General features: G+C 40.4%; 1 protein-coding gene across 1 annotated transcript in view; it reads right to left on the reverse strand.

Moving 5' to 3' along the window:
* PAG1 (phosphoprotein membrane anchor with glycosphingolipid microdomains 1) overlaps positions 1–23454 on the reverse strand; it is a 141171-nt gene that overhangs the window by 86922 nt on the left and 30795 nt on the right. Inside the window, exon 2 of the mRNA XM_025394579.1 lies at positions 10965–11023. The gene's annotated coding sequence lies outside the window, so the exon portion shown is untranslated. The remainder of the gene's footprint in view (positions 1–10964; positions 11024–23454) is intronic.

The following is a 23454-nucleotide window of genomic DNA, read 5'->3' on the forward strand; positions in this document are numbered from 1 at the left end:
AATACAATGTAAATGCTATGTAAGTAGTTGATATACTGCATTGTTTAGAGAATAACAAGAAACGAAGTTTGTACACGTTCGGTACAGAGGCAAGTATTCTTTTCTTTTTTTCTTTGAATACTTTGAATTAGAGGTTGGTTGAATCCATGGATGTGGAACCCAGAGATGCAGAGGGCCAACTGTAAATGTTGTTTCTGTCTAGATAAAAATATTACAGCATTTTATACAATTCAAATATGCCTGGGGTGCTATGTTACTACCAGAAATTGAAAGACTAGTATTTACAGCACAAAATTAAACATACCTCCTGCTTGGAAGAAATAAGTGAGGGTCTGTTTACCTGGAGTCCTATAGATAAGTGCCAACAGGATCTTGGCCAAGTTTCAGAGGGTCTGTAAACTACCTGCAATTATGTCAAATTTTCTGTGCATGTGTCTTTCTTCAGACAGTCTAGAATATTCATTAGCTTCTCAAAGGAGTCTATTATCTTCCCAAAACTAAATCAGCCTCTGCAAAAAGGTCTCCCTAAAGCACATTTATCTTGCTTAAAAAGCCTAAGTATTTTGGGGCTGGGTGTTGTGGCTCATGCCTATAATCCCAGCACTTTGGGAGGTCAATCACTTAAGGTCAGTAGTTCGAGACAAGCCTGGCCAACATGGTGAAACTCCATCTCTACTAAAAATACAAAAATTAGCTGGGTGTGGGAGTGCACACCTGTAATCCCATCTACTTGAGGGGGCTGAGGTAGGAAGATCACTTGAACCCATGAGGCAGAGGTTGCAGTGAGCCGAGACTGCACTATTGCACTCCAGCCTGGGCAAAAAGAGTGAGACTCCATCTTAAAACAAAACAAAACAAAACAAAACGCCTAAGTATTTTTTTAACCCCCTGCCTCTGAAAAAAATTTAAAAAACTGATTATCCATCCAAATTAAGCAAGTAAATATTTGTGCTTCTGCACTAGACCACTGGCGTTAGATCCAAAAATCAAAATTTTGTCCATTAGTAAGAAGGCAGGGTTACTCATTCTTAACTTAGCATTGTAAAACAATTCAGTGGTTTCAGGCATCTAGCTTTTTTATAAAACTCAAAAAAGACAAAAATCAATAAATACCCTGAGCTAAGGACTTCTGCAATGTGCAACTATTAATTAGTATACCTAACTTTTAAATTAATCTATACAATTAACTCTACCTAAAAGTCAAAGAGCAGAGCAGCCCACGGATGTTTTTCTTATAGGTTGATCATTTTTTTGAGATAAACCACAGCAAGTTGGTGGTAAAATTAAAGGATTGAGAATTCTTGCTATTCCATTCACAGGCAATCATCCATTCTCCTATTAAATGAAAGGTATTTCAGAATAGAAGAAAGCTATTCTTTCCAGAACAAAATACATTTCTCTCAGGGATTAGATTTTGGAGACTTTATGGCACTTACAAAAGGCTTTTGATATATCCCCCTGCTAATTTAATTTTCTGCCTTTGCTCTGTTAATAGCCAGGACCAGTTTGGAATACCTTCTCTATATTATTGAAAATCAATGAGCAGAAGTCTCACTAATACTTTGAGGCCACTAATGTATAAGAGGCCACTACTCAAAGTGTGAAAGATGGTTGAAAACAAGTTGAGCTTAAATTAGGGAGTAAGTAGCAAAGGCCCTGAGATTCAAAAGCTGTTTTTTGTTTTACCTGAGACTATCCAATAAGCATTAGCTTTGATAACCACAGAACCAACATTTGCTTGTGTTAACCTGACATAAGGGCCCACAAAATTGTATTTAACAGGCTCTACAGCAGCCTCTCTGCTCCCTCGAAAGAATAGCTTCATTCATACACATTCCAAATTATATCTGTTTTGCATAAATGAAGTAGACTTTGTAGAAAAGACTGGATTCATTATCATGTAAAATACAGCCATTAGCAGAAAATCTAGTAACTCTATTCCCAGACATAACAAGATTAGACTCAGGCTACTGGGCTGGAAATGGGGGGATGAGAAGTGAAGTGTTCTTAAAGCCTTCCTTCTTACAGCATTACTCACGGGGGTAAATTAAATAACAGTACCAAAAAAGGAAGCTACAACATGCTATTACTCAGGTCTACCATCAGAGCAGAACATTCTGGCCAACTGATCTGGAGGGTTAACACTAGCATAGGAAAGACTTAAATGTCTACACGTTTCCCTCTCAAAACCTTTCTTAAGTTCTCTTGCAGCTGGAAAATTTGATAGGACTCACTTGCCACAAATGCTTATCATGTTGACATACAGTAGTTGTGTTAACATCATACTAATCAGATGCTGCCACCAGGGAGTAAAGGCTGGTTAATGATGGAAATTCAGAGAATACAGTACCACAGATTCCAAAACAAGGGCCTGATTCTAGGCAATGATGACGAAATGCTCTCAAGGTCAGGCAGAGGGGTAGGTCCAAAGGAGAAAACCTGCAGATGGAACATCGAAAGAACGTCTACTCAGTGCCAGGCACAGCTCTAGGCACTCAGGACACGGGGTGAACAAAACAGATGGGGTCTTAGCACCTTGTAGGTGATGACTGACAAAAGACTAACACCAAAGTATCAGATGCGGAACATTTAAAAGGTAAAAAAGGAAAGGTGAGAGTGTCTTGGGGGGTTTCCTGAGCCATGGATGCTTGGGGGAAGTCCTCTCTGAGAAGGTAACCCTTAAGCAGAGATCTGAATGACAAGAAGGAGCCATCCTCTATGCTTTCAACCTATAAAAGCCATCTTTCATGGGAAAAGGATGACAGACGGCAAATGGGAGGCAGCAGTTTAGTCTTGTAATTTGGTGGTTTTCATCACGTTTGGTGTCTTTGAGGCATATTTTCAAATATTACCATATTTATTATATTAAGGGATTATAAAACAAAGCAATTTAAAATGAGTCAACAATAATTACAATCCAGCCCCTCTCGACACTTCAGCTAATAACATCTCAGTTATCTATAAAAGCACCCACGCTCATCGCGATAGTCACGACTTCGCATCAATTCTGAGGTGCTATCTGTGGTCTATGCCACATTCTCATATACTCAGGAGGCAAACTTATCTCTGTTAAAGTAAATGGGAGTTCTTTTGTTAGCAGAAGTTTAAGAACACACTAAACTCCTTGCATTCACACTTGTTTTCTGCAAACATAACCTGTTTGGCCTAATACTTGTCTAACAACATCTTAATGGTATATATACATTTTATAAACTATATACATTCAGCTATAAAAAAATACATGTAAACAATCATATTGGCAGCGTGCCTTTGGGCTATGGGGCATCAGATGGGCAATGGCAAAGGATTACATGAATGAAATCGCAAACTCATTTCTAATTTTCTAAGTTTTCCAGCGATCCCATTATCAGATATTTTTCATTTTTCACATAAATCTCAATCTTTTGGTTCTTGCCTTATATGAAACATTATGAAAACATTTTATTTATTTAATTTACTGCTGGCTGATTTGTCATAGTTAAAGCCATCATAGACAGGGTTAACTTTATCCTGTCAACAGAAATCTGGTTGTTTTTTTTTTTTTTTTTTTAAGAGATGGGGTTTCTTTGCCCAGGCTAGAGTACAGCAGTGCGATCATAGTTCACTGCAGCCTCAAACTCCAGGACTCAGGTGATCCTCCCACCTCGGCCTCTTGAGTGGATGGGATTAAGGGCACAAGTCTTTTATCAGGAATCTTCAGAAGCACATTAGCACCATAATTAAACTTCACTATGGCTGGTCTAAAATCTATTTTAGAAAATATTATGAAATTATAAGAATTTCCTGCTTGGCAAGGTGCTATGCCACATAGCATTTCATTTATTTTTAAAAATCTACTAAATAAAAGGAGAAAGGGAAAACGATGAAAAAAGTGAAAGGAAGGAAATATGTAAGTGGACGAATAGTGCAGAGCTGCCCCTTTTCTTAGTCATGAATAACTATGAGAAACTCAGAATTTAAATATCTAAAATGAAAACCCTATTTGGAACTGAGTCATCTCTCCCGGTGGGCCTGGGCAGGGCTGTTCCAGCGTGTGTGGTCTCTTCTATTCGAGGCTCAGATAAGGCCATGAGAGCCAGGTGCTTCCTTCTTAGAGCAATATTGGTACTAAGGAGTCGGGGGAGGGTTTTTATTCCTAAAGTGGCAGGCCCACAAAAGAAATATCTTTTTTCATGACATGAAAAAGGAATACAGAACACAGCCACAGCTTCATTAAACCTTGCTCAAGAGTCTGGAGCTCTCTGTGACCGAACAGGACAGGCCTCAGTGAGCATCCCTGGCCACCTGCAAGACACAAAGACCCAACAGGGAAATTCTTTTTCCACTGGTAAGGATGGAGCTTTCGTAAGACGGAGTGGGAGTCTCTAAAAAAATTTTTTTAAAGTTTTTTTTTTTAAGTACTAGAACCTGTGACTGATCCTAGAAGTCCAGCATTCAGAATCACCTTATGTTAGTAATTTGGGTGTGACAGGTGTCTGGCTGTGAAACTATCACTCCATTAATGACCAGATGTTTCATGAGAAGGTCACATATGCAAAGCGACCCCCAAACACAGAAGGAGTCAAGAAACCAAAGAAGGAGGCAGACAAGTCCATCTTGTGGTTACAGGGTGATTTTACTGGGGAACTTACAGACAGGAGCATGGTCTTGGGTAGCCACAAGACAAGTAGATCTCCTCAGCATGAGACCCCCAGACCCAAGGATTATATGCCCAGGGAAGGGTTACACATGCTCCAGAGGAAATGAGTAGGAATTTGATCTAAAGGCAGGATTTACAGTAAGTACCAGTATATCAAGGTTGATCTGCTCTAAGGGCAGGATTTACGGTAGGTATGTGCTCTTACACAAGGAACAAAAGATAAACTGGAAATCTCAGAGCATTCCTGGAACTGTTCATAAGAAGTGAACATGGTAGATTAGCTTACAAGATGGAAGTACTTTAGCTTCCACACTGGGGTCGACTTGGGGAGCCAAGAGGAACTCTAAAGCAGTGGTCCCCAACCTTTTTGGCACCAGGGACCGGTTTCATGGAAGACAATTTTTCCACAGACAGTGGGAGTGGGGATGGTTTCGGGATGAAACTGTTCCACTCAGATCATCATAAGGAGTGCACAACCTAGATCCCTCACATGTGCAGTTCACAACAGAGTCCGCACTTCTGTGAGAATCTAATGCCACCACCGATCTGACAGGAGGCTGGCCCACCACTCGCCTCCTGCTGTGTGGCCTGGTTCCCGCAAAGGCTGAAAACCCCTGCTCTAAAGCAACCAAACACAGGGTCAAGGACGATGACTTCCTAATCAGCTCCCTAGAGAAGTGCATAATTAATTAATGCTAAAAGAGCAAAAACACAGTATTAAAGAATATAAAGCAGATTATATTGGAAGAATGTAAAAAAAAAAAGACCTTGAAGGACTTAACTAAAGCTAGTTAGAAAACGTAACACACAGACCTTAACATCAATGGTTAGATTCCAAACAGCCAACTCTCTCTTCATCAAATAGGTCCTCTAGTGTGCTCTGCATGTCAGGCGCCTCGGGTTTCTACTGAAGCAGAGGCCGCAGCCTCGGTCCTCCAAAAGCAGTTCTTACGATCTTCTCAAGACATCCATTCGCGAAGTGAATAGCAATCAATGCTCTTGGAGCTTAATGGGAAAAACTCGAAGACACTGACATGCCACCAGGTTATCTCCATGCCTGAGGCTGACGAGGCAAAGGAGAACAACCGTGACCAGCAGTGAACAGGTACTGTAGTGAATGGCATTTATACGCTTTCTCTTCTAATTCCTAGAACCCTCCTCTGAAGAGGCTCCCAGTGTAGCTACCAGTGGAGAGGAAACAGCAGAGATCCAAAGAGATAGCACCTTCAAGGCTTCTCCCAAGCCTCTGGCAAGGGGATCTGGGCATCCTGGCAGCCACAGACCTGGTAGAGCACCAGCTGCTCTCAGGGGGAGGGGTTCAAGGCCCCAGCCTCTAACTGGCGCTGTGTCCTCCCTGGCCCCCTTGGTGTCCTCAATGGCACAATTTCTAAGAAAACTGTGTGGCTCCTGGTAGCTGAGCTAATCATCTGAAATCTTTTCACAGAAAGTCACGGGCTTTTAAAACTGGAACAAACCTTATTCTTCATGAAGAAATAATCCTCACTTCTGCATTCTTCTTTTCTCTTTTCACTTCCTTTTCTCCTTTGTCTTTTTTTTAAATATCAACTAGTTACTTTCAAATGGAAGAGTCCTGATGTATGGAAGTCTATGGAAATCAAGAACTGAATATCTGCCAATTTCACACAAACTCACTGTTATTTAAATTAGGAAAAAAACACAACAATATAAACAAAATGTCCCAAAGAAGTTCAGAAAGTCGCCATAGGTCACAAAGCAGCCAAGAGTGGACAATGAAACTGGCTTTTACATCACCTGACTCTCCAGCCAGTTCTACTGTGCTAAGATCAGACCTAATAATCCAGCTAATAAAAAACTGGACATTTAAAATTCCAAATGGTGCCATTCTAGCCATTAGAAGCATTTTTCAACCATAGGAAAAAAAAGCAGTTAATGTTGAGGGAAAAGTCAGGGCATATTTTTTTAAGTTAAAAAATAATTTTTATATCATAAACACTTGTAAAAGAGCATAAACTATGTATTATATATATGTGTGTATATATATGTGTGTGTGTGTGTATGTATGTGTGTATATCTATCTATCTATCTACAAAAGGAGTACCCTTTTAGGATTACACTTGACTTACATGGCCTAGCTACACAGAGAGCTGTTACATGTACTATAACACACCAACAAGTACACAGAGTTATTCCAAAGTGAATGAAGTATCCCAAAGTGAACACTCTCACGTTAACTGCCCCTTGGGCAGAAGTGCCCATCCTTTGGGCCAGGGAGCAGAATTACAGGGGACAGATCAACAGGGCCACTACATCCTTCCGGAGCAAGCTGACATTTGGTGTCAACAAGAGATTGCAGCTGAAGCTTTGATTCTATCCAGTCTGCTGTTCCAACAACCCGTTGTGCATCAGACACAATCATGGCCTGGCTTCAGTCACAATGTATTTAGGTCCATTTGCAAAATAGCATAGAAAACAGAGGAGTAAAACTTAACTATATGCTGAAATGTTCCTTTTACAATTGGAAGCATCACAAATGCACTTTTTCAGGCTTATCAGGATACCCTCTAGCATCAGAACATGGATTTTTGAGTCTTACAAAAGCTCTTCTTATTGTGCCTGCACCACAGATTTACACTGCTGTAACTCCTGTCAGACATCATCTTAGCTTTATGAATAAATAAAACTATGCTCTAGGGAAACATTGATTTAAGAGGAAAAATCAATACCCATCTAGCATGCAATAGACTTGAGCTTTAAGGCGGCTTATTCCCAAAGTACAATACAATATGAAGTGTAAAACCATACTTTTTGCTTCCTAATAAAGGATGAGTGAGAATATGTGAAATTGGCAGGCAAATCCTTGCTTTCCACAGTCCTCAGAATATCAGGAGTCCTCTTTTCCTCTTAAAAGTAGCTTAGTTGATATTTCAAAAGAGGAAAGAGAAAGAGAAAAAGAAAAAAGGGATAGGTGAAGCCATGGTGGCAAAATCCTGATACTCTGTGAATCTAGACTGTGAGTATGTAAGGACTCAGTGATTCTCTCCTGTGTGTATAAAATTTTTCATCATAAGCAGTTTAAAAATATGAGGCTGGGCATGGTGGTTCATGCCTGCAATCCTAGCATTTTGGGAAGCCAAGGTGGGAGGATCGCTTGAACCCAGGAGTTTGAGATCAGCCTGGGCAACATGGTGACACCCCATCTCTACAAAAAATAAAAAAAACTAGCCAGGCATGGTGGCATGTGCCTGTACTCCTAGCTACCTGGAAGATTGAGGTAGGAGGATCTCTTGAGCTCAGGGGTTTGAGGCAACAGTGAGCTATGTCCAGTCTGGGCAATAGACTGAGACCCTGTCTCTAAAAGCAAACAAAACCAAGAGGAATTTAAAAATTATGATGTTTGCTTGGGAAAAATTCTCAGGGAAAAATATCAGCCAAGATGCTAATAATGGTTCTCTTTGGGTAATGGATTCACAAGGAAACTTTTTCTTCCTTGACAGTATTAAATTTTCCAACTATCGTGACTATGTATATGCTTTTATAGTTCAGAAAACACACACACACAATAAACACAAGGAAGGATAGCAAAAAGAAAATGAAAGATTAATTAGACTGACTGCAAAGTATTTTTATTGACTACTGGCCTAGAGACAGCTAAGATTTATACTGTAACACTTATTTATATTCCAGGCCAACCCTTTCTTTCTGCTCTTGGATGTTTTTCAGGGCATAAGCAGGCTGCTATTAAAATTGACTGATTTAAAAAATAAAGCTAACAGCTTATGCTGAAATTAACCTCGTCTTTGTGAGCCAAAGATCAAATGCGAGACAAAAGCTGGCTAGAGTCTAGAGTCATCATTTCCTCAGCTCTGCAATCACCTTACAACTTAGGACCATTTTCACAGTGGAGACAGTTGTTAAAAGTTCTGACAAGCCCTGTGGTAATCTTTGATTACAAAGCCACTCCAGAAAGCCAAGGCTCTTGCTTAGAATTGGTTTGAATTAAAAATGAATCCCATTATTTTCCCCTAGCTCCTCAAAGATGCAGTTTATCACTAATTGTGTTAACTCTGGCCTCTCAAGAAACACACTTATTTGTTAATTCAGCTTAGGAGTGCACATCTCCCTGGACGGTTGCTGATTCTGTGTTCTCTTTGCTTGTGTTTCTCTTTTTGGGGGGGCAATCCTAGCTCATTGAAACCTCCGCCTCCTGGGCTCAAGCAATTCTCGTGCCTCAGCCCCCCAAGTAGCTGGGATTATGGGTGTGCAACATCATGCACAGCTAATTTTTATATTTTTAGTAAATACAGGGTTTCACCATGTTGGCCAGGCTGGTCTCGAACTCCTGGCCTTAAGTGATCTGCTCGCCTCGGCCTCCTAGAGTGCTGGGATTACAGGTGTGAGCCACCACACCCAGCCTGCTTTGCTTATGCTTCTAATAACTGGAAAGAACAACTCTGGAAGTTTCAAATATATTTCCAAGGCACAGGCACACTGGAAGCCCGAAAATGGGTTGGGGCAATTTTAAATTTTGAATTTCAAATTAAAACATCATAAAGTCGCTACTATTATCACTAAATTTGGTGCGGATACTGTCTGAATCTACTTCCACTCTGGCAATGACACACAATTACAAGTTTCAAAAGAATGTAGCCATCATGTTAGTTCTGATCTCAGCAGAAGAGGGAAAGGGGACATAAATTGGTTTTGGTGGCTCTTCTTTAATGTAGCAAAAATAACAAGCAAAGCATCATTGTTGAGAAGAATGCTTATATTTAGTCAGAAAAAAAGCACAGCTTGAGATAAATTACTTTTCATGAATTCTATCTTCTTTATTACAGTGTCAGAGATATATTCATTTAAATAAATTAGAGCATCCACGGTGTGTTACTATGCTCCAGGCATTTATTAGATGTTGTAGGTATTAAAATAAAATATAAACGTTGCCCTCAAGCTTAGCTTCTAGAGGAGGGTCAGATGGAGTAAAACTCAAGAAGTCAGCCACGTACAAAAAAGTATCACACAATGCTTTCCAGAAACTGGGAGGAATGCGATTCTACTACAGAAGCATGTGATGCCTATTCTAAAATATATAGATTCTTGAGTTAAATCTGAATTACCCCCAACTGGAAAATGCTCTACATTTCAGGCCATAATAATGTGTGTAAGGCAAGCAGCTCTAGTGGAAATGGAAATGCATTAGAGAAAATGTCTAATCCCTGAATCGAGATTCTTGTCAAATATTAGGAGATCAGAGGAAGGCGTTTTTAGAGTGTGGATAATCAAAGGTCTTAATGCACTGATTCTTTAGCCTAAGTTAACTAACAAAAGGCAGGCTGATTTCCAGGATCTGCAGTTATGTTTAGAAAGACTGTGGCCTCAGAGGGGAACCAAAATAACCCTGAAATAGCTCCCTGCTCTCCTAAGAGGAAAGGGTTACTCTGGCAAGAGAGGGAATTTCTTAGTAAGTTGAAGCAAAGATTTAATTAAAAGACAGTGGCCTACTTTACAAGATTCCTTTGGTGAAAAGATGAGGAAAACTTAGACCAGATGAATTCCTTTCCAGGCCATATAGGAACTGGATAATGATTTAAAATGAATATGAGTCGGGCAGGCCACAACTCTTGAGGTTTGTAAAATAAATCTTTCAAATGGGTGGACATAGTGCTTCGAAGTCCAGGATTCATTATAAAAACTAATAATCATTGTAGTAAACTAATTCCTAAAATAAAATACAGAATGTCTTTGTGTTAACCTGTTCATTTAGTCTGAATGGTTTTTTTCTGCATTTGGTCTGTTCACAGAAGATGACCCAAGGTCACTAAGGAATTATTAACATAACTTTATCATCAGCACAAAATGAGATTATTAATACCATGAATAATGATAACCAAAAACAGAGCCTCATATCTTTTTGGTAGTGGTGGCAGTGAGCACTGTGTATCCTATTAATCTCTCTATCAAGCCTATGAGACTATCCAATTATTATCCCTGTCTCAAAGATGAGGAAAGAGATTGAGACAGAGTAGGCATTTAGTCCAACTTCACAGAGGCTTTACAAAGCTCAGCCACGGATGGGCTTACCACCAATCAAACGGAAACACCATGTTGTAGGAAGTATACCCACTGGCGTCTTCATTTCTATCGCAGAAGACCTAAGGTGCTAAATTCAAATCAGACTAGCTCATACCCTGGACGTTTTTCAGCTTAGAAGCTGTGTGTCTGTAGAGTTAACCCAAACAGAGTCTCCAAATCAACAACTGATGCATGCAAAGTTAAACTAAAAGCCAGTTTGAATGAGTAATAATGTAGAATAAACCAGATAAATAAATAAATACTTTGAAATCACCGTTTCCCAGCAATGAAGTTGCGGCCAACTGCTGAAATAGGAGAACAACCTCGTGTTTTCTGGAAAAGAAACACAAGAGAAAATAATTTCAAAATTCGGAACTGGATTAAAACTGCAACAGTTAAGGGCAAAATGATCATCTTGTCATTTACTTATTTAAGATTTGGCCAATAGTAAGCAACTGAAAAATGATGATTTAATTAGCCTTTACTGCTTTAATACTATAATAAAAGAATGTTAAAAAGCAAAAGCTAAAACTTGCTCTTAAAATCCCAGACCTATATGTTATTCCTAATTTTATACATGCAGAAAAGTAAAAATGATGGCATTAATAGCATGTAGTAATAAATTATGTCCATACTTCGTTTTAATCATTGCTGCCTTCTAACTCATTCGCACCAATGATAACAGTAACTAGGGTTTATCAACAGCACTGCACCTGCACACCTCAAACACAGACCTCTAGAGCCCATGTGCAATGTACATGGATTAAGCAAAAACAAAACTGGTTGCATGCCTCAAGAAGATGACAGTCTTTTCAGCAACAAAAAAAAAAAAAAAAAAGGTGAAACCAAATTGTGTGCAGACATGTGATAATTGTTATATTTAGCTATATTATTTAATGTCTTCATCTTGAAATATGCTGTATTTTTGTTAACATGGCTTCTTATGCTTAAAAATAAAACTATCACTTATAAAGATCACTTCTCCAAGAATAAGTGTGATTTGAGTTTGAGGAATGTAATCTCAAATCGAAAATTCTGTTTTTGTAGAACTGTGTATCTAAGTAGACATCTGAAAATATGCTAAGTGGAAGTAAAAAGCATGGGTAGTTAAAGAATGAACCTAATAACAAGACTGAATTTTCTCTAGAGAAATATCCACTGAGGGAAATCGGTGCCTCCTCTCCCCTCTTTTCTTTTTTGGTAAAGTTTAAAAGAGAAAAGAAAGCTATTTCTTAGAAGAAATGAAAAGCAAAACAACATCTGAAAGACCAAATAGTCAAGCCGACAACAAGCAAGGTGGTAATTCCTCCTTGAGCTCCAGTGTCAGACTCCACAGTGTCCAGCAACACAGGAACCCCCAGACTCTTAACCCATGTAGTCTAAAAGCCACTTGAATATGAGAAAAGAGAAAAGCGCAGCAGAAGGCGAGAGGAGGTTCCATGCCAGAGAGGCAGTAGAATAGTAAAGAACACATTGGCCGAGTCCACATGCAACAAAGAAAGGCAATGGACACTCTCTTCTCTTGGCCTTTTGCTGGGAAATCCCCCATCCTGAGCTACTAAGCACTATGGCTCAGCAACACTGTGGGTGCTCGTACATTTCCTCACCAGTCTGAAAACCTATCATTTATAAAACCAGGAGGATGCATTTCAAGCTCTGAACAACTGCATTGGAAACAAGTATTTGGGAATAGTACCCAAATAGTACCCAAATGTTCAAAAGTGGAGAAAATTATTTTGAGAGGCTGCTAGTGGTGTCTAAAACACTGCCAAATCTGTTTAATAAACACTCACTGATAAATCTCTGTGCTATACACAAGGGGCACACAAAGGCAAAGATAATAAGGCCCAGTTCAGGAGCCCAAGTTACAAGTAAGTAGCACAATACAGAGAGACACAAGGGATAAGAGGAGTATGAACAGGTTGTGATTACAGTACAGAAAAGAGTAGGATAGTTTGGCTCTGGAGGGCACCATTCGTGCTTATTCTCCAACCATCCCTTGTGATAAAACCCAAGCCCCTGGCATTGTGGCAATCTCCCTTTCACAGTGCCCAGCCTTTCCAGTGTCATCTCATCATCCTCACTGCCCTCCTGAGTCCTCCATGCCTCTGCCACCCTGTCTGTTTTAGAGGCTAACCAACCAATATAGAAGAGTGAATAGACTAGGGGCACAGGGACCCACTGAGATGTGTGCTCCTTCAGCCGCGTCACCAGTGTAGGTGAAGACGTGGCATGGGGAGAGAGCTGGGTTATACAGGGTTGGGGTTTTGCTAGTGAGTATATCTAATAAAGCACTTGTTTTTAAGCTGGAAGCTGCAGTGTGCTTGTAAAGAGTGGGTGAATCCTGGCACCTGATAGGTGGGTCCTCCAACTTGTTCCAACCTCCTGTTCCACTGTGTCTTCAGCCGGTCACACCCTTCTCAGTCCTCTCCTTCCTTTATTTAGAATCCAATGAGGAAATAACTATAAACACCAATGTAAAGTACATGCTCTAAAACAGGACTTTCAACCTTGCCCTTGCTGACATTTGGGGCTAGAGAATTCTTTGTTTTGAGGGGCTAGCATTTCCTGCCCTGAGTTGTAATAAACAAAAATGTCTCCAGACTTCAACAAATGTCCCCGTAGGAGCAAAATCATTCCCAAGTTGAAAATCACTGGTCTAAAATGAATGATGACTTATTAAAACACAATAATTTGAGCATAGTGGCTCATACCTATAATGCCAGCTCCTGAGGAGGCTGAAGTGGCAGGATTGCTTGACCCCAGGATTTGGAGGCTGCAGTGAGCTATGTTGTACCACTACACTCCAGTCTGGGCAACAGAGCTACAGCATCTCTTAAACAGAAACACACACTCACATACTCTCATATTTATATCTTAACTTTCATATCATGCAGAAAAACAGTAATGTGGATGGGGACCACTGAAAAAGGCATAGATGAGGGAGTGGGTGTATGTAAAAAGCATCTGTTGTATTCTTGGCCCTGCATGAGGTCAGCTATCTTATTCAATACGCACAAAACACCCTGTGCTTTTCTCTGCGTCACAGCAGCTCTAAACCTTGAGAAGCAATGATTTAGTGCATGCTGACAATGTTATTAAAAGCAGAACTCTTCACAACAAAATAAAAAGTATTGCTAGATATGCCTTTCCTTCACTTTCAGTAGACTGAACACCTGACTCCTTGAGAATGATCAGCACATTTTCTTTCTTTCTTATTATTATTATACTTTAAGTTCTAGGGTACATGTGCACAAAGTGCAGGTTTGTTACATATGTATACAATATATGTGTACAACATATGTGCCATGTTGGTGTGCTGCACCCATTAACTCATCATTTACATTAGGTATATCTCCTAATGTTATCCCTCCCCCATTCTCCCACCCCACGACAGGCCCTGGTGTGTGATGTTCCCCATCCTGTGTCCAAGTGTACTCATTGTTCAATTCCCACCTATGAGTGAAAACATGTGGTGTTTGGTTTTCTGTCCTTGTGAGTTTGCTCAGAATGATGGTTTCCAGCTTCATCCATGTCCCTACAAAGGACCTGAACTCATCCTTTTTTATGACTGCATAGTATTCCATGGTGTATATGTGCCACATTTTCTTAATCCAGTCTATCATTGATGGACATCTGGGTTGGTTCCAAGTCCTTGCTATTGTGAATAGTACCACAATAAACATATGTGTGCATGTGTCTTTATAGCAGCATGATTTATAATCCTTTGGGTATATACACAGTAATGGGATGGCTGGGTCAAATGGTATTTCTAGTTCTAGACCCTTGAGGAATCGCCATGCTCTCTTCCACAATGGCTGAACTAGTTTACAGTCCCACCAACAGTGTAAAAGTGTTCCTATTTCTTCATATCCTCTCCAGGACCTGTTGTTTCCTGACTTTTTAATGATTGCCATTCTAACTGGTGTGAGATGGTATCTCATTGCGGTTTTCATTTGCATTTTTCTGATGGCCAGTGATGATGAGCATTTTTTTATGCATCTGTTGGCTGCATAAATGTCTTCTTTTGAGAGGTGTCTGTTCATATCCTTTGCCCACATTTTGATGGGGTTGTTTGATTTTTTTCTTGTAAATTTATTAAAGCTCTATGTAGTTTCTGGATATTAGCCCTTTGTCAGATGGGTAGATTGCAAAAATTTTCTCCCATTCTGTAGGTTGCCTGTTCACTCTGATGGTAGTGTTTTTTTGCAGTGCAGAAGCTCTTTAGTTTAATTAGATCCCATTTGTCAATTTTGACTTTTGTTGCCATTGCTTTTGATGTTTTAGACATGAAGTCCTTGTGCATGCCTATGTTCTGAATGGTATTGCCTAGGTTTTCTTCTAGGGTTTTTATGATTTTAGGTCTAACATTTAAGTCTCTAATCCATCTTGAATTAATTTTTGTATAAGGTGTAAGGAAGGGATCCAGTTTCAGCTTTCTTCATATGGCTAGCCAGTTTTCCCAGCACCATTTATTAAATAGGGAATCCTTTCCCCGTTTCTTGTTTTTGTCAGGTTTGTCAAATATCAGATGGTTACAGATGTGTGGTATTAATTCTGAGGGCTCTGTTCTGTTCCATCAGTCTATATCTCTGTTTTGATACCAGTACCATGCTGTTTTGGTTACTGTAGCCTTGTAGCATAGTTTCAAGTCAGGCTGCATGATGCCTCCAGCTTTGTTCTTTTGGCTTAGGATTGTCTTGGCAATGTGGGCTCTTTTTTGGTTTCATATGAACTTTAAAGTAGTTTTTTCCAATTCTGTGAAGAAAGTCATTTGTAGCTTGATAGGGATGGCACTGAATCTATAAATTACCTTGGGTGGTATGGCCATTTTCACAATATTGATTCTTCCTATCCATGAGCATGGAATGTTCTTCCATTTGTTTGTGTCCTCTTTTATTTCACTGAGCAGTGGTTTGTAGTTCTCCTTGAAGAGGTCCTTCACATCCCTTGTAAGTTAGATTCCTAAGTATTTTATTCTCTTTGAAGCAGTTGTGAATGCGAGTTCACTCATGATTTGGCTCTCTGTTTGTCTGTTATTGATGTATAGGGATTCTTGTGATTTTTGCACATTGATGTTGTATCCTGAGACTTTGCTGAAGTTGCTTATCAGCTTAAGGAGATTTTGGGCTGAGACGATGGGGTTTTCTAAATATACAATCATGTCATGTGTAAACAGGGACAATCTGACTTCCTCTTTTCCTAACTGAATACCCTTTATTTCTTTCTCCTGCCTGATTGCCCTGGACAGAACTTCTCACACTATGTTGAATAGGATTGGCAGCACAACACATTTTCATGGCAATCAACTTCATTCTGTGATATCTTAGGACATTTCCACTGCCAACTTGTCCTGTGGTTGTTTTCATCATGATTGGCCCACATGGAGTCCTAGGCATAACCATGATATATCTCTTTTCCTCAAACCACAGAGAATTAGCTATATTTAGCCTGCAGATTTGTAAAATGGAACTGGTTACAGTCTGCTAGTGTCCTAAGTGAGGATGACAACGCTGTGGAGTGCAGAGCAGTGTCGGGTGGTTACATCCTAACTTACACTACCAACCTCTCTGAGAGCATCAAATGAGACAAGGGACAGGATTCTCAGATGGAATTTGATGTTGGTCCTTTCCCCTCCTGATCCCCGAAGGGCCTGGTGCGCTCAACAATCTCTAGTAAATTCAGCACATTCAGGTCCAAAAGCATCCTTGAACAGGGATCTTCCTTAGCCTTGTCTACTCAAAAAGACCGGGAGTGGCTTTTTAAAAACATGTGTGGACATGCAGTTCTTCCTAGTTGGCTTTTTCTGATTCTGTCCAAACACAGTCACATCTCCCATGCTAGTATCTATCCAAATACTTTCTTTAAGGAGAATGTCCATGTGTCAGCCACTATTCTAGGTGGGGGTTTCGATATTGACCAAGACAAAATTCCCTATCCTCATGGATCTTTCTAGTGGAGGTGGGAAACAAACCCACCATCTAGCAAAACAGTTGTGATCATCACTGAAGAAAACCACAGAGGCGCTATGGGGGTAGCAACTGCCTGGGGAGTGGGCACTGCTTTGAGTTGGGGAGTCAGGAAAGGCATCACTGAGAAAATGTTGGTTGAGCACAGACCTGAAGGTTGGGGTGAGGCAGGTCAGAAGGGGCTGGTTCCACTGGCCCCTCCATGTGCCCACCTTGGGCACCCCTCAGAGAGCTACAGCACGCCTGGTGCTTCCATGCCCACTGCAGGGGAGCACCGGCCAGGTGTGGGCACACGTGCAGACATGTGATCCAGGGAAGGTAGCAAGATTACCAGTTGAGAATGAGGATGGAGAGGGAGGTATTTGAGGTTTGAGGAGAGGGCACAAGAAGATGATCCAGAAAAGGGGAAGAGTAAACAGAATAGCAGCATAGGGACCCGCTGAGATGAAAGTGGAACCTGTGTGCACAGTGATGTGTGCTCCTTCAGCCGCACTCACCAGTGTAGGTGAAGATGTGGCATGGGGAGAGAGCTGTGTTACGCAGGGTCAGGGTTTTGCCAGTGAGGATCATGACGAAAGAGGGAGCAGCAAAGAATCTGAGGGTGGATGCAAAAGAATAATTATAACACGAGATCATGGAATCTAAGCTAGATAACTAGGAAAGGAGAACTGGAGAGGTGACAGACAATGAAAATTAGTGGGATCACTAGATGGTGAGTACTGGTGGGCCATCAATGGTTGGAGTTAAGGTACAGAGGATAGGAGACAGAAGGTGGTGATCAGAGGATGGAATGGTTGGGGAGAGAGTGGATTAGGCACTTGCTACTTAAAGTATGGCCCCAGGACCAGCAGCTTCTGCAATATCTGGGGACTTGTTAAAAATGGCAGAATCTCAGATCCTACCTCAGATCTACTGAGTCAGACTCTGCATTCTAATAAGATCCCCAGGTGATTCACACTAAATTCGGGGAAAAACAGCCTTAAACCACTGTCACATCTGCACCATGCTGGCTCAATTTGCAGGCAACCAGAAGCCACAGACACCCTATAAAAAAGGGCTAGTGAATAGCATTCTGAGGTTAGGAAATTCCCTGGGGCTCTATTTCCCCTTCAAACAGCTCCACTTTAAATTGTTCATTTCGGTTTCTTGGGTTTCCATCCAGCTGCCTGATGCTCTTGTTCTGCCAGGCCTTGCAGTCTTATGATATGGTTAGCGGGCTTGAAATTCAATTTCCCAAAGAACGCTGCTCCTCCAAATGTTGGTTAGCTTTCCCTCCCTGTCTGTAGGCAAAAGAGACCTCCTTACTTCCTGCAACCAGGTACCCATCTCCACTCCAGTTTGCCTGCGAGAAGGCAACCAGATACTTAGTGTCCCCAATTCAGCCTGTGTAATTCCATGTGCCCATATAGATCTATTCCAAGACACTAACGCAAAATGTATAGTATTGCCATTTGTGGCTTTTTAGAAGTTTAGCTTCCTGCTGTAATAATTATTCAGGGTTTTGTATCTTCTAGTATGAGTAGACTGACTTGCCTCTTTATAATTTTATAAAAAAGAGAAAACAGTTGTATATGACATTAGAGTGAAAGAAGAGGTTGAGTCTAGCTAATGGAGGCTTTGCCTCCTTACAATCTTTACTCCTAATAAAAAGAGTGTGATATTTTCATGAACCCAGACACAACCTCCTGTACAAACACTTGCATGTGAAATAATTTAGAATCTTTAGCTTCTTTCAAGACAAATGATTTCAGATGCTGTCACATATGAGTTTTACTACAATTACTAATAATCATCAAGTACTATTTGCAGACACCATGCTATACATTCCATACATCCTCATCTTATTTAATGCTCACAAGAATTCTATGGGATTCATACTATTGTTATGCTGGTCCTACAGATGGGGAAACTGAGGCCTAGAAATGTGAAATGACACAGCCAGTGAGTGGTGGAGCCAAGTTTCAAACCCAAGTGCACCTGATTCCACAGCGACTCCTCATGCACATACACAGGATAACACACAGCTAAAGCCCAAGAGTGTGGCACACACAGCTCCCCCCACATTCCCACATCTCTGAGCATACACATAGTCATTACTAAATATTATATGTGCCTACTTAAGTTGAGAAGGTGTAAACAAGGGTCTCTAATCTCACTATTGGTAAATATCTGATACAGAGACCCTTGCTTAGATGTGACCATTTTCTAGATCTGTGATAATTCTTGTAGCTCTTGCTAAGCTACAACAATCAATGAAATGAGCCATCTTGGCATCACTCTGCTAACCTGCGGTACAGTTATAACAAACTGGCTCATCACCATGGGTACCTGAACACAATCTCTGTTGGTTGGTGACCTGGCCTCCAGGAACAGAACCTGTTTTGCTGTCAGGAGAAAATGCCAGCAATGACCTCTTATCTGATCCTTTCCCACACCAAGGCAGATCAAGTCCTCAGGTCAGTTCAGCAAATGCAAATGTGTACAGAAGAAACAGAACCAAATCCAAAGTTTCCCATGTGAATTATCACAAGGCTTTGGACACACCAGTTTCCTTCTCAGCATCACCTAACAGCCCATGATTCAGAGAGAACAATGTCCAGCTCTGCCTCCTTTGCTTCCCAAGGATGGGGTGAGGGTGACTAGATGGGCCTGCGGTTCTTGGGTAGGAGGAGCTGAGGTTAATTTAATAAGCCTATGTACACACACAGTGCTGAGAAGCACAAAGTCTAGCCAAGGCATCTGCATATGGTAACCAGGGTTAAGCGTTCAGGGCTAATAAAATATTTCTTTTTAAGTCAGTGAGGCCAAAACAGAGCAAACAACAACATTAAAAGTAGCCTGAGAAACTGATCTTCCCATTTCCAACCCCCATTTGCAAAATAGAAAGAGAAATCTCTTGCTTTTATGTAAAAATTATAGGGCAACTTCTTTGGTTCCTCAGATTTTGAAAGGAAGACAAGCTGTAAGAAAATAAATATCCTAGGGCCCATGCTAAGTACATACTTTTTAAAAATTTTATTGTGTTCTATACCTGGGTGAACATTTATTATTCAATATTTATTACCGCCTCAATATTTATTATTGTCTCTAGGCATATTTCTCTGTCTTAGGTTGTCAAGTCTGATAAGGCAAAGACCAAATCTACTTAGTTCTTCTGTAAAGCATGGGAAGCTGTTATGCATAATTAGGCACTTAAAGAGTTTTTGATAAAGATGATTATGAAGAATAAGAATGCTTAATACCATGGTAGGCATGTTTCATGAAACCTTCCTGTCTTTTCTAAAATGTCAGCCGACTGCACGTTCATAGAATCGTACAGTTAATGGAGCTTGAGCTTAGAAATCGTGCAGAGCTTGCTAAACAGTGTGTGATCTGCAGACCAGCAGCATTGGCACCACCCAGGAACTCATTAGAAAGGCAAACCCTGGACCTCGCTCCAGACCTACTGAGTCAGAATCTGCACATTTAACAGGATGTACATTAAAGTCTAAGAGGCACCAACTAGAGAACCATCAAGGTCAACTGCTTCATTTTAGAGTTGAGAAAGTTTGGGACCCAGACAGGCTAAGTGATTTGTAAGCCCTTCCATACCCTGACCTGAGATTTGTTGCTCTCTATTCCAACCTTCTACAGCCTCTTCTCCTTCAGGAGTACTCCTCTTTGCATTTCTCTTCTGTGGGCCTATGGGAACAAAGCTGTAAATAAATAACAACCCACAGATTGCAGGGAACACTGCAATAATGGTAATATTTGTTTGCCTCAGTCTTTATTCTTTTCCTCACTCACATTTGAATACTAATTGTCACCCTCTTAACATGATAACTTTTATGGAAAAAACATTAATTTCTTTAGGTGTAAAGAGATTGGCTGTACTTTTGTCCACAACTAAGTTTTGTGTGTTTTTTTTAACATTTAGAAATCTGAAAGGAATTTGTTGGATATAAAAGAAAAATGCTGTCTTGAAGAAGATATGCCTTAAAAACAGCAGAGATTAACCAATTCAATAACACAAGATGTGGAGAAATGGTTTGAAAATAATATGAAAATTTTGCTGAAAACGAAATGTTCAGATTGGTTAGAGACAAGGACAGACTGACCTGTGTCCCATCACTTCCTAAATAAACCCTGGGAGAGACCACCCTATCAAAGAGAGTGAGAACGGGACAGGCTTACTTAAAAGCCACTCTCCTCTCCCTCAAGGCATGACCTTCATAAGAGAACATCATCCTATTATTTGGGATCAAACCCACGTAAATGAAATGGATCAATAAAAATCCATGTATTATTTCTGACATGGTCATTGTTATAAATGTACTCAGCAAATGTCTTGAGGTACAGAAGTAGGAAAGTATATAGAAGGTGTCTGCTAGTTTATCTCCTTCAGTGCCAGAGTTTCTGGGTTTGAAGTACTTAGTTGTATGTGACTTTTCATATACTTTTTTATTGAGTTAAGTGGGCTTAAACTTTTAATCTGTTTAATAAAATCAGCTGCAAAAGTATTAAAACCTACTACTAAAGACATTTGGTAGACAAATATCTAGAAAGAATTGAGGTCAATCAATTTCATTGAAATTTGAAGGTTTTTCTTCTCTATGTCTTAGTTAAGTAGGGATAAGAACTAAGGCCTTCTTCACCAGGGCAAAATACCTTCCTAACATATTATAAGTCATAAACAGATGTACTTTGGAAATGAGAAGATTTGGGTTTAGCACACAGACTGAATCTGAAAAATCATCTAAGGTTGGAAACAGGTTCTCCAAAGAGAAACGTCTATGTTTCTTTGGAAAACAGACACGTTTTCTTTGGAGAAAACACACATTGACAAGGATCTCAAATGCAGGCAATCCTTTATCCTTGCTTATTATTCCTTTATCCTTCCTTATTTTCTCGAAATTTCTTCTTAGGCTCCTGACTCCATACACTAAGGGACAGGCTATTTAGATGACATTGTAGGTACAGAATAAAAAGAGCAATTGACAAAAAAAAAAAAAAATTGTCCAGTGCAGAGATGCTGCTACTTACTGGCTGTTTACACTAGGAGGGAAACACTATTACTATTCCCATTTCACACACGAGGAAACTGAAGCATTCAAAGATCACTTATTTGCTCAAGGTTACACAGTAGTATGGCAGAGTGAGGCAGAAACTAAAAACACACAGTCTGGTTCCAGAGTACAGGTGCTTTATTCAATATTTATTTCATTTTTCACCCCTTCACCCACTTCCTTATCTTCCATCTTGCCTGCAAATGCTAGAGTTCCACCTACAGTGGAATTATAAGCTAAGAAGTCACTGATCTCCTGGTCTGGTGAAATCCTAGCCAGGACTCAACCTTCGCAGGCCTCCCCTTCCAGTAACGATAACACAGATTAGCAACCAGAGGTCGGACAGGAAAAGTCTACAGATTCCATCCCAAGCAGCCTCTCTATTCCCTGATTCCCCCCTCTTACTTCCTATCAGCTCAAACACTAGTTTCTGCATTCATACGGGAGCCAACAAGTAGCCACTTCTTCAGGAATCACATGCCCAGCCTGGAAGGTCATCCCAACACCACTCACGCAAACAAGGCAGCCTCCAGTCTGCTCCTCGATTGGAAAGAAAAAACCAAAAACACTTCTGACTGTAATATAATTTGCAGGATTATTATCCTCAGACAATATGAATTACTTAGGAGTTCAACGTCAAACATAATCATTTCACTTCTGGGCGTCTACTCTAACCAGAATGTGCTAGGCACTGCAAAGGCTATCAACAGGAATAACTTATTAACCCTTCCCTCATGGCAAATTCCCCTTCTGCGAAATTCTTTACTTCCATTTCCTACTTGGTCAACTATTTCACACTGAGCATATGAGACTCAGGAGAGACACTCAGAGTTGGGCCCCTTAAGAGAAAGGTCAATAGGGGTGGAGGGGCCTTGAACTGTAGAACTGAAAATACTTCAGTAGAAAGTCAGACAGAGAAGAAATATTTATTATTATTATGCATATCACATGCCAAGAAGCAAAATCAATTTATTTCATTTATTTATTTACTTTGAGACAGGGTCTCGCTCTGTTGCTCAGGCTAGAGTACAGTGGCACGACCATGGCTCACTGTAGCCTCAACCTCCCAGGTTCAAGTGATTCTCCCACTTCAGCCTCCCAAGTAGCTGGGACTATAGGCACATACCACCATGCCCGGATAATTTTTAAAATTTTCTGTAGAGGTTGAGTTTTGCCATCTTGCCCAGGCTGGTCTCAAACTCCTGGGCTCAAGTGATCCTCCCATCAAGGCCTCCCAAAGTGCTGGGATTATAGGCATGAGCCACTGCACCTGGCACAAAATCAGTTTATAAGCACCTCATTGAATCTCCAGATAAACTACTAGAAAGTCTCTAGAAAGGAATGTTAAAGCAATTATAGCGATAAACAGAGTGACTGTGCAATACTCATAATTTCTAATTTAAGAAATATTGGAGGAGACATATTCTATTTCCTGTATGCCTATTTGTTTTAGTGACTAGTCTTCATCAACGGACTAGTGATTTCAGCACCTTCAATTCTATGGGAGTCTTGAGTCTAATAACTGCAAATCCACTAATAACGGAGATTTTCAGAAATATAACTTTAAGTAGTTTATAATCAGGAAGAATATAACCACCCAAATTGCCAAGATAAAAGGTAAAACGTAAAAGCCATGATTTGTTTGGTGTGAGGTGGGCAGAGCCATTTCCTCTACTCTAAGAAAAACAACAGTGTTGCACAATAAAAACCAGCTGATGGTTGGCTGTGGTCTCTGGGTAAGGAGTGGTAA

This window comes from Theropithecus gelada, chromosome 8 (genome assembly GCF_003255815.1).
Source record: "Theropithecus gelada isolate Dixy chromosome 8, Tgel_1.0, whole genome shotgun sequence".
Taxonomy (NCBI): domain Eukaryota; kingdom Metazoa; phylum Chordata; class Mammalia; order Primates; family Cercopithecidae; genus Theropithecus; species Theropithecus gelada.